Source organism: Phocoena phocoena, chromosome 9 (assembly GCF_963924675.1).
Source record: "Phocoena phocoena chromosome 9, mPhoPho1.1, whole genome shotgun sequence".
Classification (NCBI taxonomy): Eukaryota; Metazoa; Chordata; class Mammalia; order Artiodactyla; family Phocoenidae; genus Phocoena; species Phocoena phocoena.
The window spans coordinates 87,959,867-87,981,294 of NC_089227.1; the positions used below are offsets into that span (position 1 = coordinate 87,959,867).

The 21,428-nt window shown below is 41.0% G+C and overlaps 1 protein-coding gene across 1 annotated transcript in view; it reads left to right on the forward strand.

Moving 5' to 3' along the window:
- Nucleotides 1–4,669: 4,669 nt before the first annotated feature.
- The window catches only part of CALD1 (caldesmon 1), a 179,471-nt gene continuing 162,712 nt past the window's right edge, over nt 4,670–21,428 (forward strand). Inside the window, exon 1 of the mRNA XM_065883663.1 lies at nt 4,670–4,988. The gene's annotated coding sequence lies outside the window, so the exon portion shown is untranslated. The remainder of the gene's footprint in view (nt 4,989–21,428) is intronic.

The window sequence follows — 21,428 nt, forward strand, 5'->3', positions numbered from 1 at the left end:
TCTCTTCAGAAAATAAACTTCCAGTTTCTGTCTGGTTCAGGGAGGGGTGTGCATCTGGCTGGTGGGGTGGGGAGAGGAGTATCTGGGTTTCTAACTGTTCCTTACACAGATTTTCAACCAAACCTGTTTTCTGCTCCATCCCTCACCCTCAGAGTTTCCCAGAGCTTCCAAATCCTGAGTTTTTCCTGGTTTTGAGGCTTGAATCGGCTTCTTTCTTGTCCATCGGCCTTCCGCTCTCCAGGGCCAGAGTTCAGTTTCTCATCTCTGGTAAGTCAATTATCAACCATCCATCCATTTTCCATATTTCAGAATTTGGCTGACATCGGATTATGTTGATTCCTTTCCAGCACTCTTTGCCCTGTAGGATTTATTAATGACTTTTTCTTTCTTTATTATTATTTTGATGAGGTTTGGGAAAGAGGCAGAAGTAAATGAAGGTTGTGCATTTGATCTGAGGAGTTTAACGGTATCCTCAAAATTTTTCAGTCTTTTCATTTGTACATTTTGGTTTTTATGATTTAAGAATCCGGCCATACTCTATCTTAAAAGTATTCTCCTACAATTTTTCCTAATCATTTTCAAGTTTCGTTTTTCACATAGTCTAGTTTCTTTGGGTGTGGGTGGGAATTCTGAATCTAATTTTATTATTTTCACATAATCAATTGTAACCTTACCATGGATAGAATAGTCCACCATTTTCCCCCTGATCTGTGATGCCTTCACTGTTATTTTTAAAAGTTTCCATAAATGCTTGGGACTGTTTTTAGGCTTTCTACTTTATTCTATTGGTCTATTTGTCTTATGTTAATTAGAATTGCCCAATAAATATATTAGTCCTTTTTTTTAGACCTTTACTTTTCCATATGACTTTTAGGATTGTTTTTTCAAGTTCTACAAAATATATCATTTAGGGATTTTAGCTGGAATAATAAATGCATAGGTTAATTTGAGGAGAGTTTACATCTTTATAGTTTTTAGGTTTGCCATTTATAAAAGTGATATATTTCACCATTTAGGCGGTCCTTTTATGTCCTTAAATCCAGGAAATAAAAACTTTGTAATTTTCTTGCACGTGTTTTGTTACATTTATTCCCAGCTAGTGCACACTTTTGTTAGTAATATGAATAGCATGTTTTCCCACTATATTTTAAAATGAAAGATGGCTGGTTACAGGAACTCTGGATTTTTGCATATTCCAATTATCTTGCGAAATTCTTTTATTAGTTCTAATATATTTGATGATTCTCCTGAAATTTCTACATAGATAATCACGTCATAGAAAATAAAGACATTTGTTTTTCTTTCTAATTCCAATAGCTCCTATTTCTTAAACTATTTCTTTGTCTTGGTTAGGACTTCCAGCCCATTTTTTAATTGTAAAAGAGATAATATTCCTTCTTGTCTTTTCATTGACTGTACCGGGAATACTTTTAAATATCATCATTAAGTGTGATGTTTGCTCTATATTTCTGGTAAATGTCTCTCATTATGTTTATAAAGATTCTATTGCTAGTTTTTTAAGAGCTTTTTTTTCTATAAGTGATTACTAATTTTACCAAGTATTATTTTTCATCTATTGAGATGATCTTTCTCTTTTCTTTTTTCTATTTTTTTTAAAACTTTTAAACTGCTAGTAGTGTATAATATGTCAATAGATTTTCAGATTTTGACCATCACAGCATTGGCCTTGTCTTCTTTTTCTTTGCACAGTTAGATTCAATATGCTAATTTTTTCATCTACGTTTGTAAGTACACTTAGTCTAATTTTCTTTTCTTTTCTTTTTTTTTTACTGTTTTTGTTGTCCAATTTTGGTATCAACAGTCTACCAGTCTGATCTGAGTGTTTTATAAACTTGAGTCTCTGGACATACTTCATTTGAGGAACAGAAGGTGTGTGGGTTGGTGGTGGGGGTGATGTTCTACTGTCTTTTAAAATGTTTGAAATATCTGTTCAATTCAATAAAGTAGATATTTTAAGCCGGAAGAATGTATATTTTCCATGGAACTCAATGAAGTGATTTTAATTTTGAATGAAAAAAGTATGGCCTGCTTTTACTTTCCCAAATTGACACACTAGCAAAATAAAACTGCTTACTGCTGATCTACATGATCGCAAATACTCAGTTGGAACTGAAAAAATACAGTGAATCATCCAGATGTTTCCAAATGTCTTTTTAGATTTGTTATGGTTTGATCAGGTAGATATATCCTACGCTAGGCAAGCTGTTCTTTATCTGGGATGATCCAAGTGGGAAATAAATTCCACAGAAATTTCCTATATAAATCCTGTGTTTTTAGTGTCACTTACAAATGACTTTCTGGAAAAAGTGAATACTATTCAAGTAAAGTTTCCCATGGCAGAGATTGGCAACATATATCTCTTTTCTCTCTTTTTATTCCCTTTCAATTCTTTTTTATTCCTGCTTATTTTTTTAAAAAATGAAAAAAGAATTTTTCTGTATCATGGTGTATATTACATGCAGTTTGTTAAATTATTCTTCCAACTATAGAGTTCCTGTACAATAAGTCTATTTTCAAATACACAAAATAGGCTGAATGATTGCTCATCCACAAAACCCTGTATTCAGAATTTATCTAGGGAAACATATGTCTCTTTTCTAAAGACATAATCCAAAAATATTTAGCCATTTATCTCCTAAAAACCATGCAAAATGCATGTCCTTTCCGTGTTTCCTGCTGATAATATTTTCCCCATTCATAGCACAACTTTTCTTTCCTCTGGAAAGCTGGTACTTATTTTATTCATCAATGGCAAATTATGCCCTGATGCTGCTCAACCAAAGGTTATTACTCAAACGAGCAGGGAGAATGCTGCTTAGGATGTAATCAGCAGTGGCCATGGAAAGCAGCACATTAAAACAGGCCTCTTTGAGTTACGGTCCATACTGCCTAGAGATCACAGGCGCCAAACATCGCTGGACACAGGTCATATCTTCACACAGATTTCACCAGCTGAGTTGTTTTCAGAACTCACTGATGTCTGCCCTACAATGTCTTCAAACTCAGCAGTTTACCAGACTGCGAAGTGTTATTCTATCCTTACAACCTGTCCCCAGCAGCCCAAATGGGTTGTGTTCCCGAAGTTTATTTCCAAATCATCTATTTGGGATCAGAAAACATTTTCCCATAGGAACAATTTTACAAACACATATGCCTGGTTGAACCACAGCGTACTTGAAATGTAGCATTGACTGTCCTATACCCACAAGCCATTATTTATTCTGCTTCCCTGGGAAAGTGCATTCTGAGTTTTAACTTGGGATGCCTGAAGCTCACCTCTCCCTCTGCCTGGCAGCCTTTGCTGTAGCTTTTTTTAGTCTGTGCTGCAGTAGCAGTTGGGAAGAGGGGACAGAGTAGCCTTCCCCCCAAAAAGATGAGTGTGGGTTGATATAGATGTCTCTGGGTAAGTTGTTAGTGCTTCAGGGCTGAGGAAGGAAGCCACCATAGGGATCAATAACTTCCCAAGCCTTCTGAGTGAGGCACAAAGGGCAGGGACTTTTTCCTAAGTAGAGATCATTTCTAATTTGGATCTTCATAAATAGGGAAAGGCTTATACGGCAAAACCTAAGATTTTTGAAGACCATGCTTCTGGACTTGTAATTAGCCAGGGAAAATATTTTAACTCCTCTTAGCCAGTGATGAAACAGTCTCTAAACACAGAGCCATAGTGAATGAGGCAGAGCACCTAGAGCACCTAGACCCAGGCCTGACAAACAGGAAGTGCTCGTAGTCTCTTGCTGTTGAATTAAGCACTGATCGACTAATTGAGTGAATTCTATATTGAGAAGTATAAGACCCCAGAGTATATATACACACGGGCTAGTTAATTTCATTGCAATTCAGCATCTCCTAATTCTGACCCTCTCATAGCACACATCCCACCCAAGGAAGAGTTGGTTGGAGTCCTTTCAAGAAGTCACTATAACATCAGTGTCATCTCTGTGGGCGTATGCATCCGTCTACACCAGCTCCAAAGCAGGTGCTGGGTTCCTTCATACCCTCTCTGTTGTGTTTAGTTTCTAGCAATATCTCTCTGTTGCCAAATCTGAATAAACAAAGAGGAGGGGGAGGGAGAGAGAAAGGTGATGTGGAAAACCAATGAGGATAGCCAAGCCCATAGGATCCTGCCTAGCTGAGTTTCTGGCAGCACACTTGTTCTGGCAAACATTACCTACTAAAAAAGACCTAAGTTTTTTTTTATTAGTTGTTTTTATAACACACGTAGACATATTTTAGGAGGCTGTGCCTCTTTCAGGTTGAAATCTAGCCTGTACATCAGACCTGAGTCCTAGCCATTTCAGGCTTTACAATTACATACACAATTTAACTTCATTTTGTATGTACAACTACTTTTAAAAGAAATACGCTATCAAGGATCCCTCAATTAAAAAGCCTTCCCCACCTCCACCCCAGTAAACTTACGGACTGTTAAGTTTCATGGACCGTGCTTTCTTTTTTAAAGTTCCATTTGTGTTCTACAAGACAGCCTCTTTCTCCAAGATTAACATTTCTTATGATTGTTCCTGACAATGGATTCACTTCCAGAGGCCCTGCTAAGGATAACCAAAAAAGGGCATGTAGCAGGCTGGTTTTGGCAGCCTGCACGCAGCTTCAGAGCTTTTTAGGTCTTGGTTTTTCTGATGAGTGATTTCCTGAGCATGCCTAGGGAATGACAGGCATCTCCACAGGCAGGCTGCATCCACCTCGGCTGGGGTGTCGTCATTGGCTGCCTATTAGAAAAACTACAGGACAATGCATACCACCGATGCCGACTGTAAACATAGGGGATATGTGTTCACTTAGCATGGACTTCTGGGAGGGGCTAAGGAAGGGCGGTGTGGAGTTTTATTGAATAGAGCAGTGTGTATTAGGCTGCCTGCCTGCCTGCACTCTTGCTGTGCTTCTGCTTAAAGAAATCAGTCCTTCCTTTCCGACTTAGTCCCTGGGAAGAAGTTTCAGCCTGAGAGGTAAGGCACAGAGGGCTTTCTTATAATCTCCTCCAGAGAGTATGGGGACTTTCTCCGGGTTTCAGTCAACATTCCTGGCCAAGGTAGCTGGAGATGCAAGATTGTAAACTCCAGTAAACCATACAAATTCTCAGAGCCAGACCGGGCTTTGCTACCCTGCAGATGTTCCCGGAAGACAAACAGGATGAGATCTCAAGTTTTGTTCTTAGAGTTGGGACGAGAGGAGCGATTATATAGAGACGTATATTCAGGGACCACTGGCAACTTTGATAAGATAGCCTTTTGTTAAGGAGTGTCATGGGGGTTATACCTGATAGCCATAGGTCAGTGTCAGTAGCCGTTCTGTGCCTGTCTGCTCACACCAGAAGTCTCTGCTGCATCTTTTATTATCAGAGATTTAAAGAGGTTCTGCTTTAAAAAGAACAATAACTTTTTAGGCTGATGAGAAGCCAAAAAGTGATCATTTGTAACCAAAGTCATTTACATTTTATTCTGCTACCAGTGTTTAAGACTAAACTTCTAGAGCTGCAAGGAAATCAGGTCAGAGTGGGGAAGAGCACTGGCATTTAGCACCGGCTGGGTTAATGTAACTGATCTGATATTTGCTGAGACAGAAGATGCCTCCCATGATCTGTTTCCTATAAAACCTAATAATGAGAGAATGCATGTGCTAGAGGGTGTGTTTTTAGAAATCGCATTTAACATCCGACCAAACTATTTCTTAAGAAATCTTATTTTCTGTTTGAAAGCATGCCTGAGTGTCACTAGAGAATTTGAAAAAGGTGTAGGTTGCAAGTGTGTTCTGAAAAGGGAGGAAACAGCCTTTCATTTCAAGATAGTCCGACATATTGGGGCATCTTAAACAGTAGTACAAGGCAGCTAGTTGGTAGTAGCCTGGAATTCCTTTTAGAGAGAGCTGATTGTAAAGGGTGGGGGAATTTTAGTGCTGTAGCAATGAAATGCATGGTCAAAAAAATGGGTGAGAACAAAGTACTTGGTATTCATGGATCCCTTCGATTAATAGGGCTATGCAGATGGACTTGTAAACTGAAATAGTAAAATCCTTCTAATGTGTTTGGCAAAACCAGACATGGATGTCTAGAACTTAAGTGAAGACTAGGTGGTATGTAGCAAGAAGGGCAAATCTGATCTTTTTAAAAAAATAAACCTGGATGTTAAAGGTTTCCAGCTCCAAATGACTGACTCAGTTTGATTTTATTCCATGGATAGAGGTGGTTTTGTGTTGCGATTCATTAATCTTCTTTCTTTGTATTTAAAAGTTTGGGGATAATTTTCTTGAGAATGCCTCCCTCTCCTTCTAGAAGTGATATATGAGTACAAAATTCCCTGTGAATTTCTTTTCCTGGAACAGTTCTGAGTAAGTGTGAAAGAAAGGCTGCAGGCAAAAGCTATAGTTTGATTATTGTCCTTCCCTCGAAGAGATCAAGTTCCAGACTATTTTCACAGTGTTTTTAATGTCAATCAAAATATGGAGAGCAATTTCTTTTTCAACTGTTCTCTAAGCCGTGTTGGGAATGCAATTTGGAAGGAAATCTATAATCTTGGGATTTGAGGATAAATTCCATTTTGAAACCAACATCTCCGAATCCCTGAGAGTTCAAACTTTGCTACCACCGCTCTCTCCCGGCCTCCTCGTGTGGTCTCTCACCCCCTACAACCAGAAAAACCCATTTTTTTGAAATAATGCTTTAAGTGTTCTGCTGTACATAGTGACGGAACAGGGGGATTTGGATGTTTTACCTTACGTAGGAATTTAGGCCACTCTTTGTGCTACTTTCCTCTTGTTGAATATTAGCTAGGACACATCTCCCCAAATAGGGAGGTAAACGGAGCACAATGAAACCACGGTGCAAAAATTTTCATTTTATTAAAATCATTCAATAAAGAGAAATACAATGGCAAAAGGCTGGAATAAAAAGTCACTAATAAAAAGTTGATCTTAGCACACACAAGGAATGTACTATGAATTGATCCACAGGTAACAGGCTGGGTTGTTTCCATTGTTCAAAACCAGTAGAATGCACAATTTAAATAATTAGGATCAAAAGATTGCTTTAAATAAATACACAATTCTTACATTAAAGTTAAGAGAAGGTTCAAACTGAAGTTTAAAGGATTTAAGCGAGATACATATAAATATGCCCTGACAGTGAGGCTATTAGCAATTCTGATTGGCTCCTATGATTGGCCTGAAGGTCTCCTGCTCTGGGGCAGATGGTATAGGGTGGTCCTTGGCCTGAGGGTCTCCTGCTCTGGGGCAGATGGTATAGGGTGGTCCTGTGTTCAGCCATGGAAAGTTCCAGAGTCCAGCCTACATATTTTCTGTTCTGATAAGTAAAATGTACCTTAGGAGGCCTTTTCTTAGAAGCACATGCAGTTGTCTCCATTTGTCATTTTCGTGGTAGGATGGTTACTAGTTAGTCATTCTTTAGCAAGACAAAAAAGTGACTTAGACATGGGCATGAGGAGGGAGTAGCTGGTTGCCCACCTGCCTGCAGTCTATCACATGTCTCAGAAACGTGGTAGGGTGAGGCCCCAGTGGGAGACAGGGGAAAATGCTGACGAAGTGGTATGCAAATAGCATGGTAGGACTAAGGAGGAGGTTAGAAGGATGCTGCCAAAGAATTTTCAGACTTTAAAAAAGAGTTTTCTGGGTAGATTCTCTCAAAGCCCCAAAATAGAACCATTTGCTCCTTATTGAAAGTCCTTCATCCATCAAGTTAATCCAAGTTTATTATTGGAGAGAGGCTTATAGGTTCTGAGTAGTTGGTTAATTTAAAGAGTTACTTGTAGCTCTGGCTCCACTCAGGAGAGGTCAGTCCCAGTACTGGTTCCCCTATTTAAAAAGCCCAAACCTTTGAGGGGAGTCATCAACTCTTTGACCTCATCTGTAGAGTGGGCATTCGAATGTTTCTCGCACCTCCAACAGTGGTTAAGATGTGTAAATGAGATGGAGCTGTTTGCCCCCTCTTCTCTATAGGCTGTATACTCCACTGCCTGCAGTTTGAGTCCTCTGGACATTATGCTCATTTTGGCTGGTATCTCTACTTCTTATCTATTTTCCCTAATTATCTGCTCCTTCCTTCCTCATATTTGAGGACCCTTGAGTGACACCTTCTAGATCCTACTTCTTTCTAAAACCCTGAACCCAGAGTTAGGGAATACTGGTCCACCCCAATGTTGTCTAAATTTTGGCTTTGGTAATCCGAGACCAGGAGGACACAGGTATCAGGGGGCCAATAAGACGGGTCGTCAATGGTGTAAGGCCGTATCCAGGAACCTGAAGATCTAGTTGAATGGAAGACCAATGATAAGGTGCTGACAACAGAAAGGCCTTAGTAAATGAGGCAGCTTCTCTGCCTCCAGCCAAAAGCATGGAACTAATCCCAGCACGTCAAGCCTGGGCCTTGTAAGGAGGCTGAGGTAATCAGGAGCACCTGGCTGTGGTTCCTGTTGGTATTGAGACCAGACTGCTCCCTGGATCTGCCCTCTCGTCTCTGTTTGCCTCAGTCTTTAGTACCCCCAACTGGGTCCCCTGTAATTGTCCCTGGGTGGCATCCCTAACTTCCCTCCCCCAGGCCTCCGCCTCTACCAGATTCTCTAGTTCTTCCACCCCCAGTCCAAACAGGGGGTTTTCTTGATCCAACACTGACAACTTGCAGTGGCCCGGCTCTAGGAGGAAGTCCAGACGAAAGCAGAAGGGTCAAGCCCAGATATGTTCGAGGCAGGGGAACACGTCGTCACGTTTTTAGGCCAAGGGAGAATGGTTAGAGCGGACAGAGGAGATGGTAGAGCCATTTCTGTGGTAAAGAGCCACTCTGCTTCTCACCCCCAACTCACAGCTGGCTGGTGGTGGGTGAGTGTTGGGAGCGAAGGGGAGAAGGAAAGAGTGACCGGGGGCTGTGAGGAAGAGGTGACGGGGCTGCCCGGTCAGCTGTTCTTCCCTGTGTTGTTGTTGTTTTTCTCCTGAACATCTTCGAGAACCTGATAAAAACTCTAACCCCTCAAGGTCCTTTTCGAACCCGCCTTTCTGACCGACCTGTGAGAAACCCTTGAGCGGGGGGTGGGGGGTGGGGGGGTGAGGGGGGTGGTCAGGGGTGGAGGGGGGCAGTCGGGGGTGGGGAGTGAGGTAAAGTCTTGATCCCCAGTGGAGACAAGGGTGGATGGGACCAAAACATGAGAGGAGGTGTCCTTCCTTGTTTCCCAGATTCTTTGGAAGGAAGACAGAAAGGTGTAAATACACACAAATATAGAAGGAGATTACCTCATATGGCCTCCATTTCAAAGAAAAGGAGATCATCTCTAGAGAAGCAGTTTTCTGTGAGGAGCTTAGGGACTGGAGAATTCAGGAATGGCTGCTGTTAAGTGTATGCTAAGAGCTTAATAACAGGATTGCTAAACAGCAGTGAGGGAATGGCTGAAGGAAAATGAATATTTGGGGGAATATTTTAGGTGAATAGGGTGTTCTTATTAAGCACTCATTTTAGTATACGGCTTTCCTTTTAAAAAATGTATATGTACCAACGATGGCTAACTTGATGATAAATTACTTTTTAATCATTTCCTGAGGCTTCTAGCATTGTTTTGTGAATACGTGGATGAAAGCACTTGACTGTAAGGAAGTCATCTCACTTGGAGAAAGACATAGTAAGTAGGAACGTGTAATTAGTTCCTTTTACACCCACATGTAACATTCCCTCTCCCTTGTCTCAAGCTGGGGAACTAGGCAGATTTCACCTGAGTGCTAAAGAGGGGCAGGACCAGAACAAGCCCGGAACCCCCAGCCAGGGACCCAAGGGCCAGAAATATCAAGGACTTTAGTTCCACTGGTGTCAGGAGGGTCTAAGCCAGAATGGACATAAAATACACCCGTGGGCTAACATGTGAATTATAGCCAGGTAAGAAAAAGAGAAACAGCAAAAATCAGAAGTCAGGAGGTTAAAAACCAAGAGCTTGCTTAGCAAGGTAGTGTACAGACAGGTACGGCGACATATGTGAGAGCTCTTGACACCGGGTTCGGAACAAAGAGACCCTTATATTAATAAGCTTCAGTAGCTTGAGTAATGGTGCAGAACTATAAGATACATGTGGAATAATAAAGGGATGGAATCACAAGGAAATCCAAGAATAGAAGCCAAGATAGGACCAAAGTCCAAAGAGAATGGGGCTGGAATCAAGGTGGGTCAAAAAATCTCAGCAGAGGTCTACGTGCTGCCATTAATGTAACTCAGCCGCAGCACATGTGGCTGCTGCTTTTTGTCGTTCTGCAGACTGGAAAATTCCTTCTGTGCTTCCTGGTTAAATTCTGAGAGAGGAAATCTGATTGGTTCAGCTAGTAACTATTGTCTTTGGCAAATCCCTTAGCAGAGGGAACATCAAGGGTTACTGGCATGCCTATGGATGAATTACCAGTGTGTCTGGCTGCAGTAAAAAAAAAAGCCCAGTGGGCAATTTTAGTTAGAAGAGAAAGTTAGGCATGGAAAGCAAATTAGCTGAGATATCCAACAGCTATCAATGAATATCATTTGAATTTTTATGTGACTGAATTCCTAGAGAGGCAAACACCCACTGTCAGGGTCATACAGTTCCTGATTATCACTTTGGCATGGCCTGATGAGCCGATCTTGAAGGAGTTGGCCTGGAAGCTTGTACCACCGATAATTGAAAAGATAAGAATTATCCATTTTAGAAAGATTCTAAAGAAAAACACTTGAGTATTTTCATATGAGTCATAGGTGTGATATGGCTTCCCACAAAGTAAGACAATCTTTAAAATTAAATACGTAATGACTTAATAATGTTAATAAATGAAAAGAACTACATCTCAATGTAAATCACAGTACTTAATAAGTTTAATGCATAAAAGCTAGTATACTCTCAATCAAGGACATTTCAGTTCTCGGCAATGTTTGCAATGTAATTTTCAGTCACTGAACACATGTCTCAATGTCTATCAAGGGGAGTGAGAGAAGTTCTGGGCTGTTCTTCAGGGAAATATTGACAAATATGCCAACAGGGGTGAGCGTCAAAGGCCAGAGGTGGTCGAGACAACAGAATATGAGGAACAGATAAGGGATCTGGAGCTGTTTATACCAAAGGAAAGAAAATGTAGGGGCCACATGGATGTCTTTCAAACATTTGAAGAACTTTTACGTAGAGAGGGGAGAAGGCATTTGTGTTCTCAGACAGCAAAACTGAATACATAAGATTCATAGATTTTTTAAAGCTGCGCAGGGCCTTAGGAGTCATTTAGCCCAGGGAGTGCCAATAATTTTTCCTCTGTTTGCCAGCTTTAAACAGTTGGTAGTGACCATCTGGAATACTGTGTTGAGAAGGATTCTGAGGCTGAGTTTAAACTCTCTGTGGGCAAAAAAACGCTGTCATTGATAGTGACATCTGTTGTAGAAGAAAAGGGCCATTGCTACTCAAGTATCTTGTATTTCACATGATTGATATGGTCTGTAGGTTCCTAACCTCTGCACCTTGGATCCCTGGGAGGCCACTAAATTATTGCAATAGGTAAACAAGTCCATATATGCAGCAAATGATTTTGACAAACTGAGTAAACAACATGTGCTACTATTTTTCTAATTATATAGATGCATTATGATGACACAAATGTCAATTTACTTTAAATAGTTATTGAATTCATAGTAGCTTTTGGTATTGTATTTTCTCAATCAGTGGACCTAAAACATGTAATTATATTGTGTGTGGGAAGTTTGGGGCAAGAAATTTGGGATCTTGAGAAGAAACTCTGAAAAAGAAAATGAACCAGTAATCTATTTTTCATTTTGCAGATGAGAAACTAAAGCTTAGCCACACCGAGTAAAATTATACACGTATTTGTAGGTTTCTTTGATTCATGTCAGTAAGATTCGTAAAAAACATTTATTTTTTTCATTAATATATACCAAGTGTCTGGCACATCACAGAAGCCCAGTAAATATCTGTTGAAGGAAAGAACAAACCAAGTGGCTTGACCAAGGTCGCCCAGTTAATTAGTGGCAAAGGTGGTTCCAGAACACACATCTCCTGAGTCCCACACTGTTAACCTTTCAGTACACCAGATTGTTTCTCCTAATAGCACGAATGTGCCATTTTAACAGTTTACGGATTTGGATTGTACAATGCAGCCTGATTTGCCTATAATCCAGGAGATCTTAACCAGCGTCTTAATTGGAATCAACTGTAGGATTTTCTGAAAACACACATCCCTGAGACCCATCCACTGGGGTCTAGTTTGTGAAGACTCCCTGATGATTCTGCTAAAACACCCTGCCTGAGAAACAGTTCTGCACATCTATGCTTAAAATAACTTATAGTAGATGCATGGAGTCACTTATTCCTCAGAAGCCTACTTGTTTAGTTTCAAATAATTTCTTTCTAAAAGTTACAGCTGTCTATTCCAAATAATCAGTTTTGATGAAGAGTCCCTCCAGAAGCGCTAGAATATTTATCTGAAAATTCCTCCAGCTTCCAGTACTCTTGGTTTGGCTGCAAAGTTATCAACCCGGCAAGGTCAAGCTTTCTGATGAGATTTCCAGTGTTTGCTTTTGTAAAGCATTGAAAATGTGGCAAGAATAAAATTTCTCATGGTATTTCCACTTCCTGTTCCAGCCACCATTACTAAGTGAAATTTAGGCTTCGGGGGAGGGGTAACTTGAGGAAAAATTGTCTCTTTAAGTATTCCTGTCCTTAGGATGTTTTGAAGATTGGTTACTTTTGATATTTAACTTACCAAGAAAAACAGAAAATGTTTTTCTGTCTTCTCCACTTTGTGGTAAGGAATGTACAAATCCTTAGTGGGAATAGGGGAGAAGCTTCCTCCACTCCTGCCGTCCATCTCCTCTGAGGCTGGGGCCTTCGGTGCTTCCCTGGGTGGCCCTTTCAGAAGCCTGTGAGCCCTAAGAGACAAGAGGCCTCAGGTTCATGGAAAGGGGGAATAATTTGCTTTTGCAGGACAGAAAATCCACCTCTAGGGTCTTCCTTTACTCAACAGTCAGGAGTTACATCCTCTGTATTGTGCAGAAGAATCTACCATATTCAGAGCACCGAGTACATAAATTATATTCACTAAGGATTGTAGGGCTAAAACTATCTCTGCATGAGCAAACTGGTCCAATAAGAAAGCCAGAATTGTTGCTATATTTGTACCGACGGTATTTGGTTTACAGAGCAGCGCTTCCACTGTGTACAGGAAAGCAGAGCTTGCTGGAAAAGAGCAGCTAAAAAGGAGTTAGATTAGGACCCGCATCTGAATAATGACGCGACAGTGACTCAGTCTCCTTTTCCCCTGAACTGTCTCCCTCTCCATGCTCCCTAAACAGTGGTGTGTGGAGCCAGCTCACGCAAGCTCCCAAAAGCCAACTGTTAAATTTTTAAGATTTTGAGAACTAGTTGTTACGCACTGTCATTATTAAAAATTAAATTATGTAGACTTCGGGTTAAATACATTGTATCAAAACCATGGTAATAAATACTCAAAACTCATCCCTTCCTAATTATTTTACGTTTTACTATTATCTGTGCTCTCAAGGTTAGTTACATCTATTGTGTCCATATGATGGAAATACTACCAAATGCTGTGCAAGAGAACTTCTTCTCCCAGTTCTTCATTCACGGATGTCATGTTGGGAGCTTGAGATCAACCACGATGGAAGTATTTACACCCTGGAAATTAGAAAATACTACAAATCAGACTCTCCTCACCTGCCAACCCCCAAGGCTTGCTTTCAAACATTTACTAGCACACCACTGACCCTGAGGTATCAAGTCAGTAAAGTTAGCCTCTACCCTGAAGAGCCAATCAGGGTACCTTTGTTGTTTAGTTACATGCATATTCATAACGTATGCTTATGACTGCCTGTTTATTTCTTCACTCGTTTTTAAATTCCTATGCTCCTAGAACATAAGCACCATGAAATCAGAGACTTTGTGTTTTTCAGGTGCTGTGACTTGAGCCTAAAAAAGTGCCTTGACCCACATATAGTGGGTGCCTCATATGTGAGTTAAATGAGCAAAGGAATAAATGTCCATAATTTCTTCTTGATAAGAAAGCTGAAGCCAATATTCATGTTTGAATTCATTGATTCCTCTCTAATTGTATCAGTACTGAGTGCTTACAGCAGCGCCTGACACAGGCCAAGTAGCGAGTCAAATAAATAATCTTCATAACAATCAGATTTACAGATGAGGAAACTGAGTTACAATCAGGCTAAGTAACACATCTAACGTCACACAGCTAATAAGTGGCAGAGTCAGGATTCAAACCTAGATAATCTGGCTCCATAGTCCACGTACTCCACCACCACACTGTGCTGCCTAATTACTCCATTTGATTTTGTGTGAGGCTCTGGGGATGTGACTTACTTGAGAACACACTTTGAAATCAGGAAGACTTGAGTTTGAATCTCAAATTTACCATTTTCTAGCCTGTTTCTCCACCTATAAAAAGGAGGTAATTGTTCCTCCATTTGGCAGTTGTTATAAGGACTATAAATAATACCCCTAAACTGCTTTGCACATGATAGGCACTAAGTTAAAAATCGTCAGCTATCAGCGTGGCTTCCTGTGGGGGCTATCTGTAGGCATGGGGCTCTTTTTAGTCCCCATGCCCTTAGCCACCCACTCTCCCCAGTTGCCTACTCTACCGCCATCATGTAGATGGAGCAAAAGGAGCCCCATGATATGAAGTCATGTCAAGTTCTTTAATGTCAGGTTCTCCAGGAAGTAGAACTAGGACCAATAGATACAGTTACAGGAAACCCTGTTTCAGGTCAGCATAAGCACTTTCTAAACTAGATCAGTCTCTGGACCTTGGACAACCCTGCTCTGCAGAGTCAGACAACCTCCACCATCCCTTTCAACCACAGAGTTTTCTCCCCTACCCTTATCATTGGAGCTGTGCTGCTTTTATTTTTTTTGAGTAAATTTGTTTATTTATTTATTTTTGGCTGCGTTGGGTCTTCATTGCTGCGCATGGGCATTTTCTAGTTGTGGTGAGTGGGGGCTACTCTTTGTTGCGGTGCGCGAGCTTCTCATTGCGGTGGCTTCTCTTGTTGCGGAGCACGGGCTCTAGGCGTGCCGGCTTCAGTAGTTGTGGCACGAGGGCTCAGTAGTTGTGGCTCACGGGCTCTAGAGCGCAGGCTCAGTAGTTGTGGCACACGGGCTTAGTTGCTGCACAGCATGTGGGATCTTCCCGGCCCAGGGCTCCAACCCGTGTCCCCTGCTTTGGCAGGTGGATTCTTAACCACTGCGCCACCAGGGAAGTCCCTGTGCTGCTTTTAATATGCCAAATCATCTTTATCTAGTATGGCTAAAGGGTTTTATTATTCCCGAGGCTGGGTTGTTTTGTAGGTTTTCAGTGTTTTAGACATGGAGTGAGAGAGGGAGAGAGGAAAGAAGAGAGAATGAGAGAGGGGAGAAGACTGAGACTTATCTAGGGAAAAACGTACTGAACTTAGGAGGGAGAGCAAATAGAAATGATTGGTAGTTATCCCAAGCCTTTTAGGTTAGAGATGGTTGAGAAGGTAAGCTAACTCATTCAACTACCTTGCTGGCATACTTGTTAGATGTCAAGCAGTGTTCTGGTTGAAGGTAACTACATCAGGGCAGTAAAGTAAATTAAATAAGTTGCCCAAGGTCACACAACTGGCAAAGAGCAGAGCTAAATTCAACACTGTTCCCTGTCTCCAACCCTTTCCATTTCCCTACAGCTGTCTGTTCTGTGTCTGTCCTGGGGAGAGCGATGGAAACCAGAACAGGAGGTTTCCATAACCAGTCATTATAATTTGTCAGAGAGCCACACTGCAGTTCAAGTAGACAAGCACATTGTCTTTCCCTGCCGTATAAGGAAGTGGGGCTAAACACCATTGCTTTCACTACTGACTCAAGAGGTTATTCAAGTGAGTGTTCGACAGAATGAGAACCTAGGCCTACAGCAGCTTTTAAAAAGAAGAAAAGAAAAGAAACGTGCAGAAATATTTTTGTGTTTTCTTTTTCTGGGAGCAGAGATAGTTTAACAAGCAGGTTACACCCTTTTCTCTAACTCAACTCAAGGGGAGATAGTCTGGAACTACGTACTGAAGGATTAAACCCTTTGTCCGAAACGGCAAGCCGTTTTGGTGTTTGATTATGTCAAATTTAGGTACTCGAAAGGCCAAGACAGAGCTGATTCTATGAGGATCATGTGGGAAGTCCTCCACTTCAGTGACTGACTAAAGAAGTTACTGACTAAAGAAGTCTACTTCCGTGCCAGCCATTCTCAGTGTATTTATTAATAAGGCTCCACAGTTTAAGTTTGATCTTCCTGCTCAAAACTCAGAATATTTCCGTGATCACCCTTTGCCATACCAATTAGTCCTAGTGGGGATTTCAGACCACAGGCCCTATAACCAACTCCATGGAGGGAGAAACTGAGGCATGAGCAGTAGAAATTCTTTCCTCAGGATCGTCCAGTCCCATCTTGCCATAGGGAGTGCCCATTCTTTCAGATACACCAAAGAAGCATTACTTAGTCTTCTTAGAGAAATGGAAAAGCTATAATTCGTCTGGTCAGCTTCTCGTAACTCCCATCTGTGACCAGACTGCATCTGGGATATTAGTTTCCTAGGACAGACTGCTATAACAAAGTACCACAAACTAGGTGGCTTAAACAACGGAAACCTATTGTCTCACAGTTCTGGAGACTGGAAATCCAACATCAAGGTGTCAGCAGGGTTGGTTCCTTCTGAGGGCTGTGAGGGAAGGATCTGTTCCAGGCCTCTCCCCTTGGCTTATAGATGGCCATCTTCATGTTTACATACCGTCCTCTCTGTATGCAAATTTCTTCTTCTTATAAAGATACCAGTCGTATTGAATTAGGGCTCGCCTTAATGACCTCACTGTAAGTTGATTGCCCCTGTGAAGACCCTATTTCCAAAAAAGGTCACGTTCTGAGGTACTAGGAATTAGGACTTCAACATAAGAATTTTGAGGGAGACAAAATTCAACCCATAATATGCCCCAATTCAAAATGGTGGTAGAAATCTATAAGATGTATTTTCTGAAACTCTAAGTGCGAAAGACCCACTTGCCGGTGGTAGTCCGTCTTCCCTCTGGGCATAGGGAATGCTTAGCTAGAAATCACTTAGCCTTTTGAACTTGCCCTTGACATTTACTTTCTGCCTTTCGCAATACAAAATTCTGATCCAGGAAAAAGTCAAACGAGGTCTCTGAAATGACGCAGTGAAATGCAGCTTCACATACTGTGGCCTATCTGTGGAAGCCTGTGAAACCACAGTGGCAGACAGTCTGGTATGCGGCCATCAGAAGTGGGGGAGGGGGCTTGGTGGGAAGGCTTGGTCGAGGCAGCCTGCAGGGCTCAGAGGCAGAGCGCTAGGAGGAGGTGAGGCAGCTTTGGAGCAGCAGGCTGGGAGGCAGCAACAGATGGGACTTTGTGTGTGCCTACGCTGGGTGGAAAGCCAGGATGGCCATTTTAAGTCATTTTTATACATGCTGATCATAACCACTAATCCCCAAATACAGGGGAAAATATAGGAGCCTACACATATTTGTGTTCTGAATCATTTGTCTTTTGTCTTTGTTTTCTTCTATCTTTTCCCCATCCAGCCTTAGGTTTTTATACACTTTTTCTCTAAATAGCCTTTCTAACTTCAACTGTGTTTGGCATAATTGGTTACAAATTGTCCACATATTATACCTGGTCTCCTTTTTTCCTTTTTTCTTTAGCCATTGTTTCCCTTTACCCCTTCCTTAAAGCTCTTCTTGGTGTCCATTTCCTAGCTTTAGTCCCGCTTACAGCTACTCTCTGTCTTAGGCCAGATGTGGTCTAGAGAGAGGGTGATTCTATCATTTATCATCTAAACCAGGACACTTTTGAGAGGGAAAGGAGGAGCTATTAATAATTTTCCTAAAAAAGCGGTTCTAAATGGAGACTATCGGGGTAATTTGGGATGGACAGTTATCCTCCCCATGGCTGTTCTCTGTCTCCCATAGATCCTACTTCACCTAGCAACAACTCCCTCTGTTTCTGGATCTTAAAGAGACAGCAACACCATTTATGTTCTGATTCTTCTTTTTGTTTCCACCCCAAGAACCTTTTTGCATTTTTGTCATTGTGAGTTTCAGTTTTCCCTTATCCCCTTCTCACTTCTTCTCTTTCCTCCACTCTACTCCAGGTATTGTCTCACCACTTGAGTTCCTCTTCTTCCCTTTGTTTTGGTACAATCTTGACTGCATCTCAGGGAGGCCACATTTGTCTGCCATAATACATGCAGGACAGATTGCCTACATGCTTGAAAACACACACACACACGCACAACCACCACCACCATTATCAAATGTTACACAACCACCACGACCATCACATGGGTCTCAGATGAGCCCTTTATTGGACTGTCCACCAATTCAGCACCTCTGCTCTGAGACTAGAACAATCTCTATACTACATAAGCAGCCATACCTAGAACTATCACACAGACATGTTCTGTATATGTGTCTGGGAACTTACAGGACACGTTTTCAATGTGTGTACGTGTATACCCTTTTAGAGTTGAAAATATATAGCCTGAAAAAAAAAATTAGTCAAAGCTGACTGTGCGTTGCCTTCATTATGACTTCAGTAATCTGGATTATTTTAGCCTCTAAAGTAATATATACCAAAAGCCTAGTAATGGCTGCTATAGGCTTAACATATGTAGAAATAAACTTTGAGGTAACAAAATAGAATAAACATTGACTTAGAACCCTTTCAAATGTAGTTCTTTTTATGATTCAGTCATAATTTATGGTTCATTCTGAAAAATCGCTTCAGTTATCAATCAGGGTCATGCAAGGAAGCTCCTTGTCAACTCTAAAATGAGAAAGACAGAATAGTTTTCTTTTGCGAATTACTGGAAACCAAGCTCTAGATGTCTGAAATACTTGACAGTACAGCACTGTGTCCGCTGGAAAAAGCCGTTCTTGTCCTTTTATTTATTTACTTATTTAAGAGTTTTGATCATAATTTTCTCTCCTTTTTTTAAGTACTCTAAAAATTAATAAATGAGGGGAACACCGGTGAAAGGAGATACTTTATGGGAGTGTCTGCTTCCTTCCTTCCTGCCTTTCTCCTCCCACTCCTAGTCCTCCTTCCCTTTTCCCCTCCCCCCTCCTTCTTCTATTTTTTTTTTCTTTTTTGAAGATGATAGGGAGTAACTTATTCGAAAATGAGATTTCATTATGGCAAAAGTAGAGAATCTCCACTAAATCCTTCTGGTTTGATTTTGGAGCCTATGGGAAAGGCTGACTCAGGATGAACTGTTACATCCTTCACTTGTTTGGAGGTGTAATGTACACACAGTTGTAATATACATACAATGAAGTGCGCTAATCTTAAGGGTACAGCTGGAAGAATTTTTACATATGTATATACCCATATAACTATTTCCCAGATCAAGATGGAGACGAATTCCGTCCACAAGGCTCCCTGGAGCCCCTCTCCCCATCAATGTACCCAGGCCTAGGGAACCACTGCTCTGGCCTCTGTCGCCTCTATCACTTGTTCCTGGACTTCATGAAGTGGCGCCCTGTGTGTCTGTGAAAGATCCCCCGTTCACCCATGACCCTGGCTGCCGTGTCGTTCAATCTTTCCCTTGCTTTGCTGACAGTCCATTGAACGATTATATGCCAGTTTGCCTGCTGGTGAACAATTTGGGTCATTTCTGGCCTTTGGCGATTATGAGTAGAGCGGCTAGTCATGTCGCACTCCTCCTGGTGGATCACAGGGTGGGCTACACCTTCAGCACTCAATTCTGTGGCTTTATCCGCGGGAAGCACGGGCGCAACACCGACAAGGCAGCGCTCAGCCCCTCCCTGATTTCCTTCTTCTATTTTTTGTTGTTGTTGTTTCTTCTCCCGTTGAGATTTATTCTGTTGGAAATGTTCTATTGCCGTTGGGTAGCCATATGCTTTAGCCATGGTGTCGTTATGTCTCTCTTGCTTAGATATATCTTCTTTAAAAGATTGAGGATAAAGAAAGGAAAAATAAAATTTTCAAACACACTCTGCAGGATAAGTATATAGTTATGGCAATGACGGAATGGAAATATCTACCAAGGAGCTCTCTAGTGCCCCCAGATTGCGTAGAGTGATTATATCAGCCAGCCTGGAGCTGCTGACCCACCTGTGTTTGAGGAAGTAGGGAATGAGAAGTATAGGAGTTTGAGAATTTAAAAAAATTTTTCATGCCTTTCCATACTTCTGCTCTTAGATATGCTGTTAAAACAAAACAATTACTCTTTCCACTGGGAGTAGTTTCTAGCTTGCTAATTCTTTTTCCTGAGAGCATTTGCAATGAGGTTTAAGTTTTGATATCTTGGTTCTTATATTTTGTGGATACCTCAGATTACAGGTGGGTGGTCTAATAGGAAAGTGGCCCCAGTTCCTGCTTCATGTCTATCGCTGATAACCTGTATGACTTTGAACAGACTTCTGTGCCTCAGGCTTCTTAATTAGAAACAGACAATAGCCTTTTTCCTTCTCTATAACACCCAGGTAGGGAGCAATGAGATCTTAAATATAAAGGCTCTTTAGGTGGTAAAGTATCTTTAGTACATAGTTTTCTTTTATTTTTCCTTTGAAATATGAAGACTTTTGCTGGTTGGTTTTCTGAGAAGATGTTAAGTCATACATTCATAAAGGAAACTCTCTAGATTCAAAGTTCAGAATTTGAAGTTTTCCAAAAATTATTCTGTGCTGGACAGCTTCAGCTTACTCCTTCTTCTGGAGAAGCTGCCCCAACCCCAGTTTCAGCCTTTTCTTCTTTTCCCTTTTTTTTTTTTTTTTAAGGCTTCTGGGACAAGCACATTCCTTTACCCTTGCCTTTAAAAGCAATATTGACAATCATCTTGTTTGGAGACACTCTGAAACCCCAAGGTGCTGAAGAAGGATGGTTAAGACAAATTAACATCCAATTTGAGCCTTTTCTCTACTGTAATCAGAAAAGGTTTTTACAAGCTTTTCTGAAACCAAAGTACATAGTGAACAATTACAGATCTTAGAATCTTGTCACCCTCAGATTCACTAAAATTGTCTTCATCAGCATTTAAATTTCTAACACATGAGATCACATATGTGAAAGTGCTGTGCTTTATAATGTCTGTGATTATAATATCTATAGCCAAATATGTTAAAGTTTAAAAATGCTCCAGGAACCTAAGGGGAAGGGTAGAAGAAGAGCATGTTTGATCCTAGCAAGTGTGCTTGGGCCAAGCTTGTACAAGCAATCATATGGGTGGGTCAAACTGTTTATTTTTATTATTTTTAAAATAAAATTTTATTTTAGAATAATAATTTTTAAATTTACAGAAGAGTTGCAAGAACATTACAGAGTTCTCATATACCCATACCCCAGTTTCCTCTGTCATTAACATTGCT